Genomic DNA, 24,210 nt, shown 5'->3' with positions numbered 1-24,210 from the left:
TTGAATATGCATGTCAAGAGAGTATATTAATATACATTTTTAAATTATAAGCTTATAAATAGTGATGGACGCAAATTGCAAAAAATGCACCTTAATTTCCAAATAAATATTAGCGCCATAAATTGTGATAGGGACATAATTTAAATGGTGTTATAACCGGGACAAATGGGCAAATAAAATACATGGGTTTTAATTATGGTAGCATGATTTAATTTCAAACTATAATGGCCAAAAACTGAGAAATAGTGCATTTTTTCCATTTCTTTCTTAACCTCCCTAGCGGTATGGACAGATATATCCATCCATAAAAACATGCTCTGAACAGTATAAACGTGCATACACATCAATACTCTCCTGCACTGTATACTAGACCCTTGCTTGACATATTTTGGCAAGTTACAGGAAAAAAAATCACTTTTTGAACAGAAATCCTGGGGAAATTGAATGCCAGGGAGGTTAATCTTCCTGTTAAAATGGATTTAGAGTAAATAATTCTTAGCAAACTGTACCACCAAAAGCAAGCCTAAATGGTAGCGGAAAAAACAAGCTATAGATCATTTCATTGTGATAAGTAGTGATAAAGTTATTGGCGAATTAATGGGAGGTGAAAGTTGCTCAGATGCATAAGGTGAACAACACTGTAGGCTGTAGTGGTTAAAGGGAACTTGGACTGTGAGGATATGGAGACTGACATTTATTTCATTTTGAATGCTAATTACCTGACAGTCCTGCTGATCCTCTGACATCAGATGTTTCTGACAAAAATCTGCCACAATTAGCCAAGATTTCTTGTTTCAGGTGTGTGATTCAGACACAACAGTAGCCAAAGAGACCAGCGGGACTGCTAGGCAACTGATATTGTTTAAAAGGAAAAAATATGGCAGCCTCCACATACAATACCTCTTGCTTCAGGTTTCCTTTTTTTCCCGTTTAACTTTTTTAGTATGAAAAATATCTTCTTGAATACAATGGAGGGAAGCTGTACTCCTTAAAGTAAATGATTCAATAAAGTACAGCTAGTACAAATCGTTTATAAATAAATAATTATAATTTACAAATGTATAAAAATGTTTTATTTTAAAACTATAATGGCTGAAAAGTTAGAAATAATTCATTTTTTTCTTATTATTCCCGTCAAAATGCATGTAAAATAAAATAATTCTCAGCTAAAAGTACCACCCAAAGAAAAACGTAATTTGTAAAAAACAATGTATAGATCATTTAAGTGGTGATAAAGTTATTGGTGAATAATTGGGAGGAGCGCTGAAAGGTGAAAATTGCTCTGGTCCATAAGGGAAACATAACCTGTACTGGTCAAGTGGTTAAAGTGACTAAGATGTTGCTTACAAAAATGGGTCTGAATGCATAGCACAGTTAAAACCATAAAGTACCAGCTGTGACACATACACTGCTGATTCTATGATTTTGGCCACCTTTTTTGCTACACAATATGAGGTGCACTTCCTGATTGTTAGGAGGTGTGGCCTCCCCAAAAACGTAACACTAAGCACTTGAGTGACAAATCACAATGCCTGTCTATCACCATGTGTGTATATTTTGAACTGAAAGCACAGGTTGTGATCAGTGGCGGCTCCAGCTTCAAATGTTTGGGGGGCGCAAAGGGGGCACAATGGCTGGCTGGTGGGGGGCCATTTGGGTGATCAAAACTGATGGTTGTATGGCGAATTTTAGAACTTTAGTAGTTAAGCATTGCTGCAGAATGGAGCTTGTATTTCACAGACACAAAGTTTTAAATCAAAATAATACAATGTATTGGCTAATTTAAAAGAAAACCAGTAAGCTTTCAGCTAGTAAGCATTCTTCAGACTTTATTCCTGTTGACTGACAATCAGATGCAAATACAGTATAAGTGTCATCCACATACATTAATTACAAGGGATCTTGCAAGGATTGTGAAGTATTTATGGCAAATAGATAAGACCCTTGGTTTACTTAATGCTTGGCATGGAAAGTTTTTTCACAGACTCTATCCCCTTCACTGTATGCTGCTGGAGCCTGAAAACAGTTAACTGCATGTTACTGAGCAAGGGGGGCACCCAGGGGGGCACAGTGATTCCCAGATGGGCCAGTGCCCAAGTGTAGCACCGCCTATAGTTGTGATATTTGTTTATCTAACGTAGGTGCAAAAGGGTAGTGAACACATTAAAAAACACCAGAAGGCCCTCTGCTTAAAGAGGAAATAATGTAATAAAAAAAAAGTGCTTCATTTTTACAATAATTATGTATAAATGATTTACTCAGTGTTTTCCAATTTACATTCTGACATTTACCGTATGGTGACATTTTTACTGCTGGCAGGTGATGTCAGTGGAAGGAGATGCTGCTTGCTTTTTTGGCAGTTGGACCCAGCTGTAAACAGCTGTTATTTCCCACAATGTAATGGGGTTCACAGACAGGAAACTGTTAGGACCATGGTCCTGACATCCCACTGTGACAGGGGTTACACCATAATATCAGCCATACAGATCCCCCAGATGATCTGTTTAAGAGAAGGAAAAGATTTCTCATGGGAAAGGGGGTCACAGCTACTGATTGGGATGAAGTTCAATTCTTGGTCACGGTTTCTCTTTAAAGCTAATGGGAACCGGTTTAAAAAAAAAAAGTCAGATACTCACCTAAGGAGAGGGAGGCTCTGGGTCCCATAGAGCATTCCCTCTACTCTTCCGGTGCCCGCTGCTGTCCTGGTTCCCCGTAGCGGTATTCAACATTTTGGTCAAATACCGCTGTCTCCCGGCCGAAGGGAGGCTTCGGAAATGCTTCGGGAGCCCGAGTGCTCCCGAAGACGGGCCGCTCTACACTGCGCACGTGTGCGCGCCCTCTATGACGCACTCGCGTGTGCGCCGCCTGTCTTCGGGAGGACTTGGCTCCTGAAGACTTCCGAAGTCCCCTCGGCGTGGGATGAGAACGGAGGTGCCAGCGCAGCACCGGGGGCACCGGTAGAGGAGAGGGATGGCTCATTAGGACCGAGCCTTCCCTCTTCTTAGGTAAATATCTGCCTTTTTTTTTTAAACCGGGGTTACATTAGCTTTAAGGGCCCTTGCACACTATGTCTGTTGCATTGCAGACTAATTCTGCATGCCAACTCACTGACCATACAATTCTATGGGTCTGTTCACACTTTTGTGCTGTAACGGACAGGGATGCTCATCCAGATTCCAGATACCCGAACTATCCAGATATCCGATGTTTTTCTGGTATCCGAACTCGGATATGGATTCCAGATAGCTGGATAAATCCGGAATGCACTATCCAAGCGAATCCGGATACGTATTAGGTATCCAGAAATCCATCCAGATACCTAGGTCGAGTACCCGATCCAGATAGCGTAACTACAGAGATGACGTTCATGACATCATTGAGCCAATCAGAGGGCTCCCAGCCGAAGCCCTAGCAACCAATCACAGAGGGGAACCCTGGCCAGACCCTCCTGTATATAAGGCGGGCGCCATGATGAGAATCTTGTCCTTGCTTGTGGCTGCTCACTGAGAGACATCTCCAGTGCTGTTGGGTAAGCAAGTGCTGTATTACTGAGTTAAACCTAGCGTTTTTGCTCCTAAACACCTGTACTACATTAGTATTTTATTGTTTTTTAGTTAGCTAGCTTGTATTTTGATTTTAGTCAGTGTGACAGTCAGACTCAGTGCTGCAGCTGCTAGGCTAGGTTAGGGCATGCTGTGTGCACAGGCTAGGCCTGCTGCCAGCCTTAGCTACAGTATAGCTTGTAGGTTATTAGAGATTAGATTACTGTACTACTAACTTTTTTTTTTTGTATTATACCTCCCCACATAAACAATTGCTGTTTTTCTTTAAAAAAAAAAACATGATGCTTCATGCATCATTTACTATAACAGACGTTTTGGAAGCAATTTAAAGGCCAGTTCCAGATTTCAGTCTGGATTCCAGGTTTCCCGGATAATGGGTTCTGATAGACTCGGATTTCTGAACGGTTCGAATCCAGATATCTGGAATTATCCAGACTTTTTGCTATCCAAATCCGGAACAACCCGGATATCAAAAAAGAGGTATCCAAGCACCACTGGTAACGGATCATGTAACAGATTGGTGCAGAAACTGTAACTCACTGCATGCAGGATTTGAATTAACCAGTTCGGCCTATCTGGACGAGCTTTCTCGTCCAGATAGGCACTGCATCTTCCCCTGCGTGGTGCGCGCGATCGGGCGCGCGCTCGCGCGCGTACCCGCCGCCCCCCGCTAGCCCCCCGATCAGTGAATGGGAATATAATTCCCATTCACCGATCTAACCTCCCCGCAGAAATACCGACGCTTTCTCTCCAGAGAGCGCGGTATTTCTGCCCCCAGGAAACAACTCCTCTGATCTTTAGTTCCTAGATGCGAAATCGTTCGCATCTAGGAATTTTTTCACTGTGGCCATCTTGTGGCCAAATAGTAAACTGCACCCACATACATTTTTAATTAAAGAAAACTATTATTTTACATGGAAAACAAACAGTTTCCCTCCCACACCAAAAATTACCCACATACATTTTTTATTAAAAAAAAAATAAAAAAAAATACAATAAAAAAAACACAAAAACAACATAAATAGTTACCCAAGGGTCTGAACTTTTTAAATATGCACGTCAAGAGAGTATGTTATTATATTATTTAAAATTATAAGCTTATAAATAGTGATGGACGCAAATTGAAAAAATGCACCTTTATTTCTAAATGAAATATCGGCACCATAAATTGTGATAGGGACATTGTTTAAATGGTGTAATAACCAGGACAGATGGGCATATAAAATACATGAGTTTTAATTACGGTAGCGTATATTAATTTCAAACTATAATGGCCTAAAACTGAGAAATAATGAATTTTTTTCATTTCTTTCTTAATCTTCCTGTTAAAATGGATTTAGAAAAAAATAATTCTTAGCAAAATGTAGCACCCAAAGAAAGCCTAATTAATGGCGGAAAAAACAAGATCTAGATCAATTCATTGTGATAAGTAGCAATAAAGTTATAGGCGAATGAATGGGAGGTGAACGTTGCTCGGATGCATGAGATTTTCGGACTGCGGTGCTGAACCGGTTATAGTCTAGGACTAGTCTACATTGTAGTTCGCACTCATTATAATGCATGCATTATGCAACTTGCACAGTGTGTAAGGGCCACACAGAAATCACTATGCTGCTGTTGCTATTGCAACACCTCCGGATGGAAGCATTCACACAATCTAGCAGCTGGTAGTGGCACATAGTCCCCAATCCGTTTTGTAACAACAACTTCATATTTGCTTTAATATAGAGTTTGTGTATGTACATTTCACTCAATTAAATGGCCATTTGTTCAAACATCTTTAAATTAAAATCAAAGAGCTGTTTCTGGATACCAGTAGAGTAATTTAAGCAACATGCATTATTAATTCAAGACTGGCTTTTTGCTAGAAACACAGCATTCATATTAAAATCCTATTTTAACCTGTACTAATATTTTATTCATAGTATACATTTTATAGCTGGGCTTTCACTTGTAAAGAATAGTTTGTCTTCAAATCTATATCATCATCAATCCTTGATCAGTGGCAGCCAATGACTTTTCACAATTCAATCTTGTAATAATTACGGCAGCATGGTGGCGTAGTGGTTAGCACTCTCACCTTGCAGCACTAGGTCCTCGGTTCAAAACCCAGCCAGAGCTCTATGTGCACGGAGTATTTATGTTCTCACGTGTCTGCATGGGTTTCCTCTAGGCACTCAGGTTTCCTTACACATCCCAAAAACATACTAATAGGTTAATTGGCTTCCCCCAAAATTGTCCCTAGACTACGATACATGCACTACACTATACATATATGTAGACATATGATGACTATGGTAGGCATTAGATTGGGAACCCCTCTGAGGGATAGCTAAATGACAAGACAATATACTCTGTACGGTGCTGCGGAAGAAGTCAGGGCTATATAATTACTCAATAGTAAAAAGTAAGAAACTATAGAAATTCAAAAGAACAATAACATCATTAACTTATTCTGAGTTTAATAGACCCACCAGAATTGCAGGGATGATGCAATCACGCCATAAGTGTAGAAAAAATGTAATAAGGACACTTAAATTTATCATATAAAACAAAAACAACCAGCAGAACCACTAAATGACCATATCATATTATAGCTTATAGCTTAAATTTATTACATGCATTTTGTACACAGCCTGGTAAGCAACGTTACACATAGTTAGGGCTCATTCACATTTGGACAGAAAAACTTTCATGGAGCCCTCTCAATGTTCTACCTGCCCCACTATGGTTATTCTCACAACCTGGAGGCTGGGGGTCGTCATATGATAGGTGGGGCTATTAAGATCCACTCTTATAACCGTATGGCTACCATGACTGCCCACAACAACCAACACCTATGCAGGGGAGGCTGTATCAGAGAGCGTGAGGGTTTAAGAGGGGGCCCTGACAGCCAGGGGCGTTTCTGGCCATTTTGGTGCCCAAGGAAAGGCAGCTGCCCTCCCCCACCCCCCAACTTATAAATAGGACGTCTGTAGACTACATTATTTGGCTTAGCAGACAGCAATGATATAATAATACCAGGCCAGGTACACCTCACTGGCTCAAGCTCACTCAACTCACATTACAAATCCTTCCTATAAATGTTGAGAGTGGTGAGAAGCCACTTAATAAAAAAATAATTATGTATAGACATCACATATACTTATGTGATGCCTGGTTCTACAAACTGGAATATTTTCCTGGAAATTGACAAGAGTTGCAACAATCAATTCAAACCGACAATTACAGCTTAATTAGCTCATGGACAGTTGAACAGTTCCTTCCAATCATTGTTATGCTATTCAGTCAGTATCAGTAGTGCTCATTTAGGTGAATTAACATTCATCCATCTCTTAATGCAACTAGCAGTTGTGCATAAGAATTGCATAACTCACACTGCTAAGAATAGCTGCTTGGTGCCTCCTCAAGTAGCTGTCACCCCAGGCCTCTGCCTGGTTTGTCTATGCCTAAAAATGACCCAGCTGAGTGACAGCACTGAATCCCATTAGGGCTACCGTTTTTGTTCCCCTAGTAGTTACAGATCTAGTTCCAGGGTCCCCAGCCACTTTGGAATGGACACCCGCTATTCATCAAATGAAGCTGAGATGTGCTCCCCGTCATGAAAAATGCTGGCATATTGCCATATTACATGCATGTCAAATGTGAGACTGCTGTTGTGCTGCCAGAGTATCTGTAAGCAATTTTACAAACAGGCAATTTTTCCTTGTTAGAAACCAAGAAATGTTAGCAACTCTGGTGCTTGCACTGCCAGACATTTCTCTACTTTGTCCTCCAGGCTTGATAGGGGTTTCCCCTCTTAGCTTTTCAGATACCAAATGAGACAGGAAGGACATGGGGTTGGAGAAGTGTGCATGGATGTGGATGGGGCCAGAAGCGCAGTAATACCAAGGTAAGGTGGAATATGTAGAACTGCTATATGTTCTGCCTTACTGAGGTAATACTAACATACTGCTCCTTTTCCCATTTCTGCTCACACACTTCTAGATGGAGGGTTTTGCTGACAGTACACTGCACACTGAATGATCCTACCTTAATAAGTAGTCACTCACGATGTCGTAAACAAGATACTTTAATAGGGCTCTTTTAAAATGACAACGCGTTTCGCAGTGTAAACCGCTTCATCAGGTCGAGTATCGTGCCTTTTGGAAACAAAACAGACAGGGCACTAAGACACCGAAACATCTCTCATTTAGACCATACAATTTAAAACAGTATAAAGGCTAAAAACATATGCAATGGACATATGAACATATATACATTGATAAAGTAAACCCGTTATACCTGTAGCATGTTGATAAACATTGGGATCAGGGATACAGCGAAATGCAACATTTGGATAGTGAGAATATATCAATGAATAATAGAAGTATCTGTATGGAAAGTACTGTAAGTATATTTGACCTTAGGTCAGCTTAGTCTAAATAAGGCTAGAGTTCCCCTAGCATGTATGCAGCAGTAAGGAGGGGCAACTTGGGAGAGTCTGTGTTGGTGACGTCATCCGCCACGCCTATATATTTTTTATATTACCTGGTGTATACACATACCTGCCGTACTAGCAGTTATTATTACTACTCCATTACCTACTGGTTTATAAACCATACCTCAAGTACCCTCTAGGGCGCCTCCTACACCCCTTGTTAAACATTTCAGGGTGTCAACAGTCAATGAAACATACACAAACTTCCTGTGCGTGTCAGATATTTATAACATCCATTATAAAATGTACATGACACAACAAGAGAAAAGAAAGAAACAGTAACACCTAGTAATGGTTCCTCATATCTAGCGATGGCACATTCAGCATGTTCGAATTTGGAACCTTGTTCCCGAATTCTGCCAATCAGAACCTGAAACTTTGTGCATGCACACATCAGCAGGGGGTGTTAACTCACCCAGGTCACTGCCTTTGTGTGCTGCCATAAACATAGCGTTTCAGGTTCCAACTCTCATATCCTTCCTGCTTTTCGAGATAGTATGTGAGAGCTGGAATGCGTCATGGATAGCAACGCACAGAGGCGGTGACAAGAGTGAGTTACCACCTCCTCCTGCTGTCACATGCAGGAAGATTCATGTTCTGATCCACAGAATTTGGAACAAGGATCCAAATTAAAATATGTAGAATGCGCCAACACTAGATATATCTGTACATAAATTCATCTTATTAAGTACATTTGGGACAAAGGTTTGTCATTGTTCCTGGGATAACTCAGCTTTTATTTTAAAGTCATGAAAGTTCATGAAGGTCTCAGAGCACAGCGGTAAAAGTTCAAATGAACTTCTAACTCCTTTCTACACTTTACTAAACATATACGTTTCTTTCCAGGCAGTTTTAATTGTGGAATAGTGACATCATAAAGTACACCATTATTTGATTAAATCTATCAAGCAACTTAGCCAAACTTCCCAATCCTAACTGTAACACTAGCAATTTACAACAGTGTCAGAATTAGAATCCCATCAGTGTTTTATACCACTTTTCAATGGAGTAGAGTGCACCTGCAATTTAATAGAAGTCTTTAGTATTCGTAGTTTATATTATCTGCAGCCAGATAAACAGAAAAGAGGACAGATAGAGGAGAGAAGGGCAGTTAAAAGTTAACAACATTGCTTATCTGGTTATGTGTCTGCTTCCTTACCAGCTGGTGTCTGCATCTCGTTTTTTTCTCCTGTTCATGTCCAACTGTTTCCAAAATACCAGTAGTGATTTTACAATCTTGTGGCAATATAGTGTTTATTCTGTTCAGACAAAACAGCACAACAGGAAAACTGGATTCAAAATGACAATGACAGAAAATGTCAGCTTATATTAAAAAAGTACAGTAAATCTTAGTAATATCAAGCTTGCATTATGTGAAACACCTGTAAGCTGCCAGATAAACAGGAACTTAACTAGAAATCACAAGGCCCCCACTGTGACCTCCCCCAGAACACTATACTACTTTGTAAACTTAAAGTAAAAACTATACATGCATTGCTTGCAATACACATATAGATTCATGACAATATTGACATTGGGTATATGCACATAAAAATGCACATTCCTTATCAAAGAAATACCATACTTTTTCGGAATATAAGACACTCTGGACTATAAGACGTACCAAAATACTAAATCTGTTGCGTCTATGGTGCAGGGCCATCTTACCTACACTAACACCTGCTGCCCCCACCACTCAGACTGCACTACACTACACACTGACTTCACTAACCCCCTGCTGCCCCCACAAGTTACATTGCACTACACTACACACTTCACTAACCCCCTGCTACCCCCACCAGTCAGACTGCACTACACTACACACTTCACTAACCCCCTGCTGCCCCCACAAGTTACATTGCACTACACTACACACTTCACTAACCCTGTTGCCCCCACCAGTCAGACTGCACTACACTACACACTTCACTAACCCCCTGCTGCCCCCACCAGTCAGACTGCACTACACTACACACTTCACTAACCCCCTGCTGCCCCCACCAGTTAGACTGCACTACACTACACACTTCACTAACCCCCTGCTGCCCCCACAAGTTACATTGCACTACACTATACTGCACTACACACTACACTACACTACACTACACTAATCCCTGCTGCCCTCCCAGCTAAGCTATACTACACTCCACTATCCCCCTGCTGCCCTCCCAACTAAGCTACACTACGCTACACTATTAACACTTCAGCTCTCACCTGATCCTGCTGTCGCGTTCCCCTTCCCTTTGCCCCTGTCCTGCCTCTCTACACGTTCCTCTTATCCTCCTGAATCTTCCCACATCCTGGTACACTATGGCCATCTGCCAATATACAGCTCCAGTTCTTCTTCCTGGTCGGCTCTGTACTTCCACATTAGTGGTTCCCTTATACTGCATGACCACAGTGGCGCATGTGCACCACGCGTCATACACGACCATGGCACATGTGCGCCACTGGGGTCATGCAATATGGGGGAAACCATTAATGCGAAAATACGGGGCCGAACACGAAGAACGGGAGCTGTATAGTTGCAGGCGGCCGCAGTGTGCTGAAATATTGGAAGATGCAGGATGAGAAGTGGAACGTGTGGAAAAGCAGGACTGGAGCAAGGGGGACAGGAACTGTCATACTGTCTGCCATACTTTTTTACTTTTACAGGACAACTGTAGTGAGAGGTATATGGAGGCTGCCATATTTATTTCCTCTTAAACAATACCAGTTGCCTGGCAGCCCTGCTGGACTATTTGGCTGCAGTAGGGTCTGACTAACACCAGAAACAAGCATGCAACTAATCTTGTCAGATCTGACAATAATGTCAGAAACAACTGATCTGCTGTATCCTTGTTCAGGGTCTATGGCTAAAAGCCCCTGATGAGTCTGGTTTGATGACAAAACGCGTAGAGCGGAGCCAGTACGCCTGACGCAATCACATCTTTGGTCAGCGGTGGAGTGTGGAAGGGTGCCAAATGCCGATCAGCGCGGGGAATTCGGATAGCGGGACGCCACCTGGAAGCCATAGCAGAGTCGGAAAGGGCCCTAGGAACACCGCTGTGATACGCTTTTTATTCTCCTGGAGTCTGTAAGTGGCGAAAGTGTCGCGAGAAGTGCAGTTGTGAGCTCATGTTTTTGTACAGCTGTTTTGCGCAATTCGTTTTTTATTGTGTTTTATTCAAGTTTTAATGAAGATTAAAAGTTTTATGCCGACCTTCTGATATGATTAACTGAAGTACCCGGTGAAACATAGTTTGAGCATGAGATCCACCTGGAAGCTAGGTGGCTAGAATCCGGTGAGCCTCTCTGATTCTGGGTGACGGTGGCACGAGTGAAAGCACTTGGTTCACACTACACGGAGGGTGTGTACTGTAATTTCAAAACAGGATTACGCGATGTGCGGTTTATTTTACAGACTACACAAACAATAGTGATTGAAGAGTGACAGCACAGTGGACTTTTAAATTGATTGGTCATCTGGATGGGATACACCATAGCGAACTCATGGGACATTGTAACATAGAGTGGAGTAACCCTGAGTGGGATTGCTATTTGAGGACTGTATTTGTGTGTAAGATGGAGCAGCCTAGTGTGTTTTAATCTTATAAAGTAGGGTGAAGCCATAACAGTTGAGAGCCATTGTAGCAAAATCTAAAGAGTGCAAGCTACAGGACCTCATATTTAGAGACAAATCTAGAGCACTCAATTTGAATGTAAAAAAATGTGTTTTTTTTCTTAATTCACTGGTGTCTGCAGACTAATTTTAGGTGTGCATGGAATACACATTTCTGTTATGTTAATTCAGTGCAGTGAAGAAGATTTGATGCTTGTAAAGATCAATGTATAGAACAAAATTTGCTTTGTTATGACAGCTAATTATTTCTCAAGAGCATACAGTATTGAGAATTTCAACTTTCTAAAGCCAGAAAATTTGTTCAGTCTTCATTAAGTTGAATAAGTGCTCCCTCTACTGGAGAAAGTATATAATTCATTTTACAGCAGTACAGTTTTCTTGATCTAATCTACTGGAGTTAGAACGCACAGAGGAAATGTATTCACTTGTTCTGTTGTTGATTCTTTTCTGCATTGTAGCACAACATAACAAACCAGTGCACATTTTCATGAACCTGTTATTCTTCTTCTTATTTTTTTTATTTATATAGTGCTGACGTCTTTCATAGCAGTTTATAGCGAGTTAATTTGGGTGCCAGGACCGATTGCAAAATTAGTTGCAGCCATAGACCGCAATGGAAATTATTAAATAATTTGGCGGGCTGACAATTGACTACATGGTTTAACCTGTTATATAGCTGAGATGCACAAATAGGCAAATTACAATATTGACTGTATGTATGGGCGAGTACTGTTGTTATTGGCTGCAACAGAGTGTTGCTAGGCTGCAGCCCTCGGCTTAATAGATAGGTGTTAGATGTGTGTGTTGGAGGGGGGGGGGGCTAATGTTAGGATCGTAGGTAGGGAGGGTTAGGCCCTGTTTACACTTAATCAGTTGGTATGTATTAGTGTGCGTTAGTATGTGTTAGTACGCGTTCGTGTGCGTTGGTACATGTTTTTTCCATAGCAGTGCATTGCGAAGAAGATTTCAGTTAAAATGGGTTAAGTGTGAACTGTGCCCTAGGAAAACATGGGCGTTTCTTTGAAAATCAGTTTACTTTCAGGCAGGGGCGTCTCTAGGCATAGGCAGTACACGCCATTGCCTGGAGTGCCATTGGTCCTGGCGAGCGCCATGTTGCTGGGTTAAGCCCCGATCCAAATTAAGCCCCACCCCTGGACTAAGCCCTGTCCCAATGGGCGTTCTAATACTTGCTTCGACTGCATCTACTTAGCGTAAGTTGCAGGCAGCTGCCACCTCTGTAACTTGTGCATCCTTCTTTCCCCCTTTGTGCCTCCTGTTTTCTTGTGCCTCCTTCAGTCCCTTGTGCCATGTCTGACCCCCTGTTTGTCCTTCTGTCTCCTTCACAAACAAAAAAACAAACACAGAACATTTATATCATGCTTTTCTCCTAGCGGACTCAAAGCGCCAGAGCTGCAGCCACAAGGACGTGCTCTATAGGCAGTAGCAGTGTTAGGGAGTCTTGCCCAAGGTCTCCTACTAAATAGGTGCTGGTTTACTGAACAGGCAGAGCCGAGATTTGAACCCTGGTCTCCTGTGTCAGAGGCAGAGCCCTTAACCAGTACACTATCCAGCCACTGTGGTCCTTCAGTCCCCCTGTGCCACCTCTGCCTTCTTCTGTGGCCCTTTGTGCCTCCTTCTGCCCTCCTGTGACCCCTTTGCCTTTATTTGTCCCCTTGTGCTACCTCTGCCCCCTCGTTCCTCCTTCAGTCCCACTCTGCCTCCTTCTGCCCTCCAGTGCCTTCTTCTGTCTCCCTTTTCTGCCTCCTTCTGTCTCCATATTCCTCTTCAGTCCCCATGTGCCACATCTGTCCCCTGCACCTTCCTCTATCCCCCTGTGCCTCCTTCCGTGAGCCTCCTTTAGTCCCCCTGTGACTCCTTCTGTGCCCCTTTGTACCTCCTTCTGACCCTCTTGTAGAGGGTGCCAGGCTGACCAGGCGGTCATGAGTGCTGTGCGGGGGGGGGGACCAATGTGTCCCCAGGTTTTAAACAGGCTTGCGGTGTCTAATAGACGCTGTGTCAGTTTACTGGCCGCAGCCCGTGAGCTCACTTCTGCATCCTTACATTACTTGTATCCTCTGGTGAAACGCTGCCCGTATTGCGTATTTTTCTGTGGAAATACTGCCGCATTACAATTATTTTCTAGTGAAACGCTGACGCATTACGGGTAATTCCTGATGAAACGATGCCGCATTACCATTATTTTCATGGGGGGTGCCATGGGGTGGGGCGCCACAGATCTTCTCGCCTGGAGTGACAAAATGGCTAGAGGCGCCCCTGCTTTCAGGTATAACTGAGAACAACTCATTAACCTCCTTAGCGGTATGGACGAGCTCAGCTCGTCCATTACCGCCGGAGGGCGCCGCTCAGGCCCCGCTGGGCCGATTTGCTTAATTTTGTTTTTCAAACACGCAGCAAGCACTTCGCTTGCTGCGTGTCTATTCTGATCGCCGCCCACCGCCGATGCGCCGCTACGCGTCGCGATAGAGCCCCTCCCCAGACCCCCTGCGCAGCCTGGCCAATCAGTGGCAGGCAGCGCTGCGGGGTGGATCGGAACTCCGGATGACGTCACGACATTGATGATGTCATCGCGATCGTCGTCATGGCGACGGGGGAAGCCCTTAAGGAAATCCCGTTCAGAACAGGATTTCCTTACGTGGCTACACGCCGGCGGCGATCGGAACTACGCGCTGGATGTCGCAGGGAGGGGGGCATCATGTAGCTAGTGCTAGGTTAGCTACATGATTTAAAAACATTTTTTTTTACAAAAACTGCTGTGCCGCCACCCTGGCGCAGGTAATAGAACGCCAGGGTGGTTAAAGTGAACCAGAGATGAAGCACGCTTATGTATTTTACCATATATATCATTGGGAACATTAGAGAAAACACCTACCCTGCTCTCTGTTTCATTCTTCACTGCTCAGCCTGCTTGTTATCAGCCCTGATAAAATCCTCCACTGAGCATTCAGTATGGATTTGCTCAGGAATCATTATAGCTGAGTCATTTTAGCAGAGCCAGAAGGGGGCAGGCTTGGGCTTGAAAAGACATCAGAGAAGACAGACTCAGCGATAATGATTCCTGAGCAAAGCCAGACTGAATGCTCAGTCGGGGATTTTATCAGGGCTGATAACAAGCAGGCTGAGCAGTGAAGGATGAAGAAGAGAGCAGGGTAGGTGTTTTCTCTAATGTTCCCACTGATATACTTGGTAAAATACATGAGGGTGCTTCATCTCTGGTTCACTTTAAGTGTAAAAGGGGCCTTAGTGTTAGGTAGGTGGGGTTTGTTTTGTGGGGTTTAGGGTTTTTCATGAGTTTTTCTCATAGATCAATACAATACCTTTTCTTCCACAGGTGAGCAAAAAAGTATTCAAAATAATTTTGCCCAAAATAACTTAAGCGTTTCCAATCCTATGTCGGACTATGTCTGACATTGGCCTTTTTCTCTACAGACCCAATGTTGGACATAGTCTTTAGGTGGCGCTGTTGCCCATCAAATCTGCCACAGTGCCATCCTGTACAGATCAGAGTGTTGCACTTTGTCCAACTCAGATAAGCTGAAGGTCCCTTATAACCATCACAAGCATAAGAAACCAATTTTAAATGAAATAAAGAACTAAAATACTGGTATGTACTGATGACCCGCACCTGTGCAGTGGTACGGAAGAAAAAGCCATGCACTGTGCTACTGCGCAGGTGCAAGCCATCTTGCATCACACTTGCACGCGGATGGGAGCACGGCTCCGTGAATGTATTCCGCAAGCCTTTGTCCAATAGGTTCAGGAGATCCCTTCGCTGGAACAGCCAGCTCGGAAGTCATGAAGGAAGCTTCTGGATTATTCAGAGGCTTCCCTCTGCTGAGGTAAGTATCTTTTACTTTATTTTTGCCTTCAGGGACACTTGAAGAACTGGAGTGCCTGTGTGGGCAGAAATGAAGCGCTGGGCACAAAAAGTGAAAGTAATTTTCCCCAGTATGGATACAATAGCATTACAAGTTTAGAGACGTCTAAAAATCCTTTTCACACTATCGGGGCACATTGTGGCAGGGCCGGGCCAAGGCAGAGGCTGAAAGAGGCTCCAGCCTCAGGGCTCAGTGTAGGAGGGGGCGCACAATTCATTCAGCTGTCATTCCCAATTGTGTTTGCAGCACAAAGAAATACAAAAAAAGGGCATACATAGCAGTGACTGCAAGCCAGATAACTAGAGATTAAGGTGTTGGGGATTTTGGGGACCCTAGGGCACCTCTTAGGCTAATAGCAATCAGTGTGTGACGGCTGGGGTGGGAGGGATGAAGGGGCATACTTTGCTGTCTCAGCCTTGGGAGCTGAAGGACCTTGTCCTGGCTCTGCATTGTGGTATATCCCCCCCACCGCTCCCCCGTTGCAGTGGCCACCATTCTTTAGGACACTGACCACACTACCCACGGGAGTAGTTTGGATGACACAGAGGCGACACAGACTTTGCAGTGCATTGCCGAGCGGTATGAGCCATACTGCATGACTTGCAATTACATGGGAGCTAGGCAAATCATCCTAATGGTGCACTCTGCTGCAGAGGGATATAAACATGAAATGGTGTGGTGGGATAGTCTTGTGGAAAGATATCACACCTTATCACAGATATCACGCCTTATCAAAGTTAACACGCCTTCGCAGAGTAGCATAGTGAGCGCTACGAACCCGCAGGGGCTCAGGGCAGGAAGAGTGCTATTGCCAATTAGCAGGCATAAATTCGTAGCGCCCGCTATGCTACTCTGGTAAGGCGTGTTAACTTTGATAAGGTGTGATATATTTGATAAAGGTGTGATATCGTTGATATGGTATGGTCTTTTAGTTATCACGGTTTAGTGAATCAAGCCCCATGTGTGAAACCAGCCATAAACTTTCTGTACTGCATTCAAAATGTTTTTCTTCTTAGCTTGAACAGAGTCAACAGGTTTTACTCTAATGGAGCTTAAAATAAAAATAATTCTGATAACGTCTGCTGGAGGGATGATGTTCAGAACGCCAAGTCCAGAATCACGAAGTTGTCGTACATTTTATCTGACAGCTAGAGTGGCCATCTGCTTCTTATCTAACATCTGACATACACTGCTTTGATGGCCCTGGACATCTGCCCTTTAACCATTGGATTCATTCAAGGATTTAATTGGCCTCTTTCACTATAATATACACCTTTTCACACATTTTATTTTCCTGTATACGTAAAATGTAAGTGCAGAAATTTGGAATATGCTTGCTTAGCATGCTTGTATTGATTCTCTATTCTCCACAAGTATGCAAATAAATGTCTTAATAATTTTAAATGTTTGATGATCATATTACATTTCTTTGGGTAGAGTAATAATTCTGCAATTTAAAGAAAACATGAATAATATATATATATATGGAGGCAAATCGGTGGAGGCGCCCTTAATCTTATTAACAAGCCATTAGCGGAGAAATTAACTCTAAAATAAAATTTCAAATTAAAAGAGGTATCTTACCTCATTAGAAGAATCATATAGGTGAAAAAAAAGGAGTATTTTTATTAAAATAAGGGGTAAACTGTAGACAACGCGTTTCATGGGACACAGCCCGCTTCATCAGGTCAATAAACAGAAACCTTAATTGCCAGCCGTGCAGTGCGGGGGCGCATATAAAAAAAAAATATATGTTAGGCTCCCACTGTCTTTTTACCTTATCTTGTCTCAATACGTAGACAAGATAAGCTAAAAAGACAGTGGGAGCCTAACATTATGGGGGGTGGAGAGGGCAGGGAAAAAAGGTGGAGGGGTTTGTCTCTTTGTTAAGAATTCTTTTACAGCTGTCCTCAACGATGAGATGGAGGAAGATTGCAAAGATGTGGAGACCGTTTGGGTAAATATTCATGGTGGAAATAAAGGTTGCCAATTGCTTATTGGGGTATGCTACAGGCCACCTCTTATTTATGAAGCTGCAGAACTGCGATTACTACAACAGATTGAAAAAAGCTGCAAGTTAAAATGAAGTCATACTTATGGGCGACTTCAATTTCCCAGACATTGACTGGAGTATTGAGGCTACCCATTCTGGTAAAAGCAGCAGATTTCTGGCAGCACTAAAGGACAATTACTTGACTCAAATGGTAACGGAACCAACTAGGGGGAATGCGTTACTGGATCTGATCATTTCTAATAGACCAGATAATGTATCAAATGTGCAGGTTCAAGAACATTTGGGAAATAGTGATCACAACATGATAACGTTTGTTCTGGTGACTGATAGGCCACGGGGCAGCGGGACCACTAAAACTATGAATCTTAGAAAAGCAAAGTTCAATCAACTTAGGCAGGCACTAAGTTTGGTGAACTGGGTGTCAGGTCCAGCAATGTTACCTCAGCGGCGGAAAAGACTTTGTCCACCGTTCCTTCCTCTGACTTCACCGCGGCGGCCGCCGCGTCCTCTCAGACATCTTGCGCAGCTCCGGGCTCTGGAAGGACAGGCCTCTCCTCTGCACATCAGATTAGGCCAGCACACTGGCGGGCAGGGCGGCAGGACCTTTATAACTTGAGGAGGCGGGTCAGCTGATCTTGCGGTCAGCTGACACCGACCTGCCAATCACACGCTGCTGATTGGTTCAGCCCCCTGGGCGGGCAGTTTGAATTTGCTTTCTGTATTTAAGCTTGGAGATGTCATTTGCTCATTGTCTGTTGTTGTGAATACTTCACCGTGCTAGTGCTCAGACCTTTATCAGATCCTTGTGTGCTTTGATCCGGCAGGACCCCGGGGATTTCACACTAGACTAGGATTATTATTATTATTATTATTGTAATTATCGTAAATTATTATTATTGTGTATGACCTTTTGCCTGTACTTCTGTTTACTCTCTGCCTTACGAATCTGTACCTTGCCTATCTGATCTGCTACTGACTTCTGCCTGAAATACCGACTACGAGTTTGCCTTACGATTCTCTACCTCTGCCTATCTGATCTGCTGCCGACTTCTGCCTGTTTACTCACCACGATTTTGTCTAACGATTTTGTACCGCTATACAACCGATCTGTTACCGACTCTGACTGAACGACCACTCTCTCTGCTAAGTGATAGCCCCTGCCATTTAGGGCTATCACTTCCTTCAGTACTGAAGAATACAGGGCACTAATACACGTGTGATCACACTCTGAATAAATTACTGACTATTGTGTTGTAAGAGTACAAGTACTCTTAGTACTGATTATTAGATCCATTATGGATCATTACACTGGGATAATGCACTACAAGGGGAGGACACTGAAGGGAAATGGCAAGCTTTTAAACTTATTCTCAATCAATATTGTAGTATGTATATCCCATATGGAAACAAAATGTCTAGGAATAAAAAAAGGCCTCTATGGATGAATTGAAAAGGTTAGAGATAAAATGAAGAGGAAAAAGAATGCCTATAAGGTTCTAAAACAGGAGGAGACCGAGGTTGCACTAAGCAATTATAAGGAGTGCAATAATAATTGTAAAAAAGAAATTAGGCTGGCAAAGATCGAAGCTGAAAATCAAATCGCTAGGGATATCAAATCTAACCCCAAAAAGTTTTACAAGTACATCAACTCTAAAAAAAAGTAAGGTTGATTGTATAGGACTCCTAAAGGATGAGGGTGGGCACTCAACGATGGATGACTAAGGTAAGGCAGAGTTATTAAATGCTTTCTTTTCTTCTGTCTTCACAAATGAAACAGCACTGTTGCAAATTACAGATGCAGAAGAGTCTCAATCTTCCAACTGTAATATTAAATACTTAACTCAGGAAGAAGTGAAGGCAAGACTAAATAAATAAAAAATAGACAAGGCACCTGGCCCGGATGGCATGCATCCTCGGGTCCTAAGGGAATTAAGTTCAGTTATAGATAAACCCCTTTATCTTATCTTTTGTGACTCTCTTTCAACTGGCAGAGTCCCAGTGGATTGGCGTACAGCCCACGTTTTCCCATTATTTTAGAAGGGCAAAAAATCAGATCCAGGAAATTATAGACCTGTAAGCTTAACATCAGTTGTATGCAAACTATTAGAGGGGTTATTAAGAGATACTATACATGACATCATAGTAGAAAATAATCTTATTTCTCAGCATCAACATGGGTTTACTAAAGACAGGTGCTGTTTGACTAACATGCTCAGCTTTTATGAGGTAGTGAACACTAATGTGGATATTGGGAATGCTGTAGATGTGATATACTTGGACTTTGCAAAGGCCTTCGACACTGTTCCACACAAAAGTCTGGTGCAAAGTTGAGGATGCAAGGACTGGGGAAGAGTCTGTGTGCATGGATAGGGAACTGGCTAATGGACAGAAAACAAAGAGTTGTGGTCAATGGATCATACTCAAAATGGGAGACTGTTAGCAGTGGGGTCCCACAGGGGTCTGTACTGGGTCCAGTGCTCTTCAATTTATTTATTAATGACCTAGTAGATGCAGTCGTGAGCAATGTTGCTATTTTTGCCGATGATACAAAATTGTGCAGAATCATCAACTCTCAGGAAGATAGTGTCATATTGCAACAGGATCTGGATAGGATGGCTATATGGGCACATACATGGCAGATGAAATTCAATGTTGAAAAATGTAAAGTCATGCATTTTGGCCGTACCAATGGTCTAGCACCATACAAAATAAATAGGATACAGTTGGGGACATCAAACTTGGAGAAGGACTTAGGAGTACTTGTCAAGAACCGGCCCACGGCACGCCTGCGTATACGGTTCCCGACTGCGGGTTTGACCAGATCAAGCGGGGAGCAGCCTTATTCGAGCTACAAACAAGGCGGTGACCCCTAAAAAGCTTCTTACTGCCACCACTAGCCATTGCTAGACACGTCAACTCAGCTGTCGAGTGCTCAACATGCAATCTGCGTTTTTGTATTCGGGTCTGCTTTGCGCTTAGGCCGAATACGGGAACGCCACGCACCCACACACACAGTACAGTTGTACAGTAACACAGCACAATCAGGCACTGACTTGTAATGCAAGTTACACTGTCGTGCAGCAAACTAGGGATGGTCGGAAATGCCAATTTCCGATTCTGCGGTAATTCCGCATTCCGCCATTGCCAAATACTGATTCAACTTTCCGCTACCAATTTCCGCATTCCAATGCGGAATTTCCGTCGGAAATCGCGGAAATTCCACCCGACTTTAACATTGATTTTCTCAAAAACTATAAGGTCTTTTTGAAAACGTTTTTTTTTGCATTTTGCTTAGAAGATTCAGTTTAATAAACCCTGAAAATTTGGTGTTTCTAGGACGTACAGGGGCTTTGCTATTAACCGTTAAAGTCGGCTGATTTTTCCTGTAATGTAAATGCAGAAAATAGACAAAAGCAGATTTTCTGCATTTTACATTACAGTAAAAATCAGCCGACTTTAGCGGTTAATAGCAAAGCCCCCGTAAGTCCTAGAAATTTTCAGGGTTTATTAAACAGAACCTTCTGAACAAGATGCAAAAAAGTTTTCAAAAAGACCTTAAAGTTTTTGAGAAAATCAATGTTAAAGTCGGATGGAATTTCCGCGATTTCCGGCGGAAATCCGCCTAACGCACTTGCATTACCGATTTCCGCATTCCGATGCGGAAATGCAATTTCCGATCGGAATTTCGGAAATTGCATTTCTGCGGAATCCGAATGAGCATCCCTAAGCAAAACCACTAACAGTCGTTCCGAACGATACTGTTAGCCACTCCCACTCTGCTGTCGAGCACAGAAGTGCCCCATACACACAATGCAATTACAATTTCATATGGTTGTGTTGCGCAAGCATACAATTAGGCATGGACTTATACACAGCTACACTGCAGTCTCCTCTAGGCTATGAGTGTTAGTTTAGTACAGCAGAGGTCAAGCTTATTTAATAATAATTTAATATTCCAGGAAAACGTGGAACAATGCAGAACAGAGTATATACAAAAGATTACAAAAAACAAAATAAAAAGTTACAAAATTAAGAGTTTACAAAGATAAAAGTTACAAAAATACACACACGGATATTTGCGTAAAAATAAACGGGGGAAAAAGGAACAGACATTATCCAGGTGACACCTTCCAAAAGCCAGACTGGCTGACATACCTACACCTCTGACAAAATATACAGCAGATAGAAAAATGAAAGAAATATGTTCCTGTTATCCTTACATCACCAGCCTCATAACTAGCTGCTATTCCTGACACGCCCCCTCTTCCAGATGGCGCTGGTAGATGATTCTAACGAATCATCCTGCCAAAGCCTACATTGACGGCCTGGCCGGGTGGGGTAACCCTTTAGCATCCTCAGGAGGGTGCCCCACCTGTCAGTTAGCTCTAAGCTACACGATTGGAAAGCTAGGTCAGGTTGCTGCAATGTGTCGTTGCCCTTGGCAACCTGACGTAACCAACCAGGGGAATGCGGGTCAGTGACGACCGTGAATTCGCAACCATAGAGACAGTGCTGCAGCTGGGAACGGGTTCCGACCGTCACTACCCGCACTTTCTCTACAGTGGCAGGAGCTATCTCTCGGTCCTTTTGGGGAACGATTATCTGCCGGTCTGTCTCCTCCACTTCGGACAGCTCCGAGGGAATAACTTCCCAGAACCCTCTCAGCCCGCCCCTCCCAGCTGGTGACCTGCTGACTAGCCCCCTGAGCTCTTCCAGGCTGCTGTCAAATCAAACAGCCCCAGAGAGCTCAGTGCTGCCTGTCACACATTCCAAGAAGGCTGAAGACAGAGAGGCTCCTGGGCCCTCAGGGCCAGGTTCCGAATTGGATGTGGCTGACCCAGCAACATTTGCCACTTCGGTGGGCAGTCCCTCGACTCCCTCTGCTGTAGACCCGCTAGCGCTGCGGGTTACCACTGCAACTGAGGGAGTGCCCACATTACACATATCATAAACAACATCACCTTTGGTCTTGAAAACATCTGAAGGGGGAAGATCTGGCCTGGTGCCGTCTGCCCCTTCAGTGGGCAATCCATCTGCTGCAGCCCAGCGAGCACTGCTGGTTACCCCTGCAGCTGACGGAGTGTCCACATGACACACAGCATTAGGTAGCACAACACATATGACATCAGCATTATCCGTCTTACACATATTGACATTTAGAACATCACATTCCACATCAACATTATCCGCCGCATTATACACAGTGCTACTCAGCACTTCACAAGTAGCATCAACAGTTCTTGCATCGATCGCCTCGATAGTCCATGCGTCATACATTACATCATCAGTTTCTGCATTCTTTGTATCAACATGTCCCACTCCAAGCCTAGGCACTGGAAAATCACTAGGGCTGGCTCCTAGTACACAGTCCATAGCCCCTGGGGCCTCACCAGCCCTCCCCACTTGCACAGCATTATCAAACAGTACCTTGCAAGAGTCCTGAACTCCTGCTGGGGATGCAGGCTCCACGGGGTTTGGAGTAGGCTCATACCGGGCCACTAACCGTCCCAGGTCAGTACCCAGCAAAACGTTGGTGGGGATTTTGTCGGTTACCCCAACTTCTTTCAATCCGCTGCCAGACCCCCAATCCAGGTGGACCAAGGCGCTGGGTATGGCTGGGGTGACACCCCCAACTCCTCTGACAGCAATCATTTTCCCAGGTATGTACTGCTCCGGGTTTACAAGCTGGAGATGTATGAGAGTCACTTCTGCTCCAGTGTCTCTCAGCCCAGTGGCAACTGTACCCCCAACCGTGACAAGCTGCAGATTCTCTGCATAGCCAGTGGCATTCCTGGTAGCACACAGAGCAGTTGGGACTTCACGGGGGTTTGAGGCCTCACTGGATTTTGGGGCCTCCCTCTTCCTCTCTGGGCAAGTCGTGCTGATATGACCCACCCTGTCACATACAAAGCATTTCCGAGTGTCAGTGGTTGGTTGCCTGAATCCAGGAGACAGCGGTGCTTGCCTCCTCTGGGTGCTGGGTGACACAGGTTTAGCAATCTGTTCTCCCCGCCAGCTGGGAGTAGTAGTCCTCCGGGACTTGGGTGCTCTATGGGAGGTGTAGGAATCGTCCATTTCCGCAGCCTCATCCACTGTCTTTGGTTCTCGATCCAGCACAAACAGCCGGACCTCAACAGGACAGGTGTGTAGGAACTGGTCTTTTATCATCAGCTCCTGCAGGGCGTCCAAGATTTTGACTGACAGTCCTTTTACCCACTGCTGGGAGGCAGTGCGCAGGTTGCACGCATGATCCAGGTAACTGTCATTAGGACCTTGCTGCACTGTCCTGAAACATTTGCGATACACCTCTGGCGTGAGGTGGTATCTCGCAATGATGGCTTTCTTAATTGCCTCAAAGTCTGTTTCTTCCTCCTGGGGGAGACTCACAAACGCCTCCAGGGCCTTGCCTCTCAGCCCTGGTGTGAGGTATCTTGCCCACTGCTCACGGGGCACCCCATACTGCCGACAAGTCCTTTCAAACCCCTGTAGCAAAGTGTCTATGTCAGAGTCTTTGTCCATAGCGGGGAACTTATCCAGGGGGATTCTGTGGACTCGCTCACCTTCGCGTTCTGCGGGTCCAGCAGACCGGTTCTGCTGCTGAAGTTTAGCCAGCTCCAGCTGGTGTTGCCGTTCAG

General features: G+C 43.8%; 1 long non-coding RNA gene across 1 annotated transcript in view; it reads right to left on the bottom strand.

Annotated features, from left to right (window-relative positions):
- Nucleotides 1-7,619: 7,619 nt before the first annotated feature.
- Nucleotides 7,620-24,210, bottom strand: part of LOC137570751 (uncharacterized) — a 32,985-nt gene continuing 16,394 nt past the window's right edge. The window contains exons 2-3 of the long non-coding RNA XR_011031162.1: nt 9,203-9,302; nt 7,620-7,705 (exon numbers count right to left, since the gene is read on the bottom strand). This is a non-coding gene — a long non-coding RNA (uncharacterized lncRNA). The remainder of the gene's footprint in view (nt 7,706-9,202; nt 9,303-24,210) is intronic.

The sequence above is a fragment of the Hyperolius riggenbachi genome, chromosome 4 (genome assembly GCF_040937935.1).
Source record: "Hyperolius riggenbachi isolate aHypRig1 chromosome 4, aHypRig1.pri, whole genome shotgun sequence".
In the NCBI taxonomy this organism is placed as follows: domain Eukaryota; kingdom Metazoa; phylum Chordata; class Amphibia; order Anura; family Hyperoliidae; genus Hyperolius; species Hyperolius riggenbachi.
Note: the sequence above shows the minus strand (reverse complement) of the source record. Positions and strands in the feature narration are given on the sequence as shown.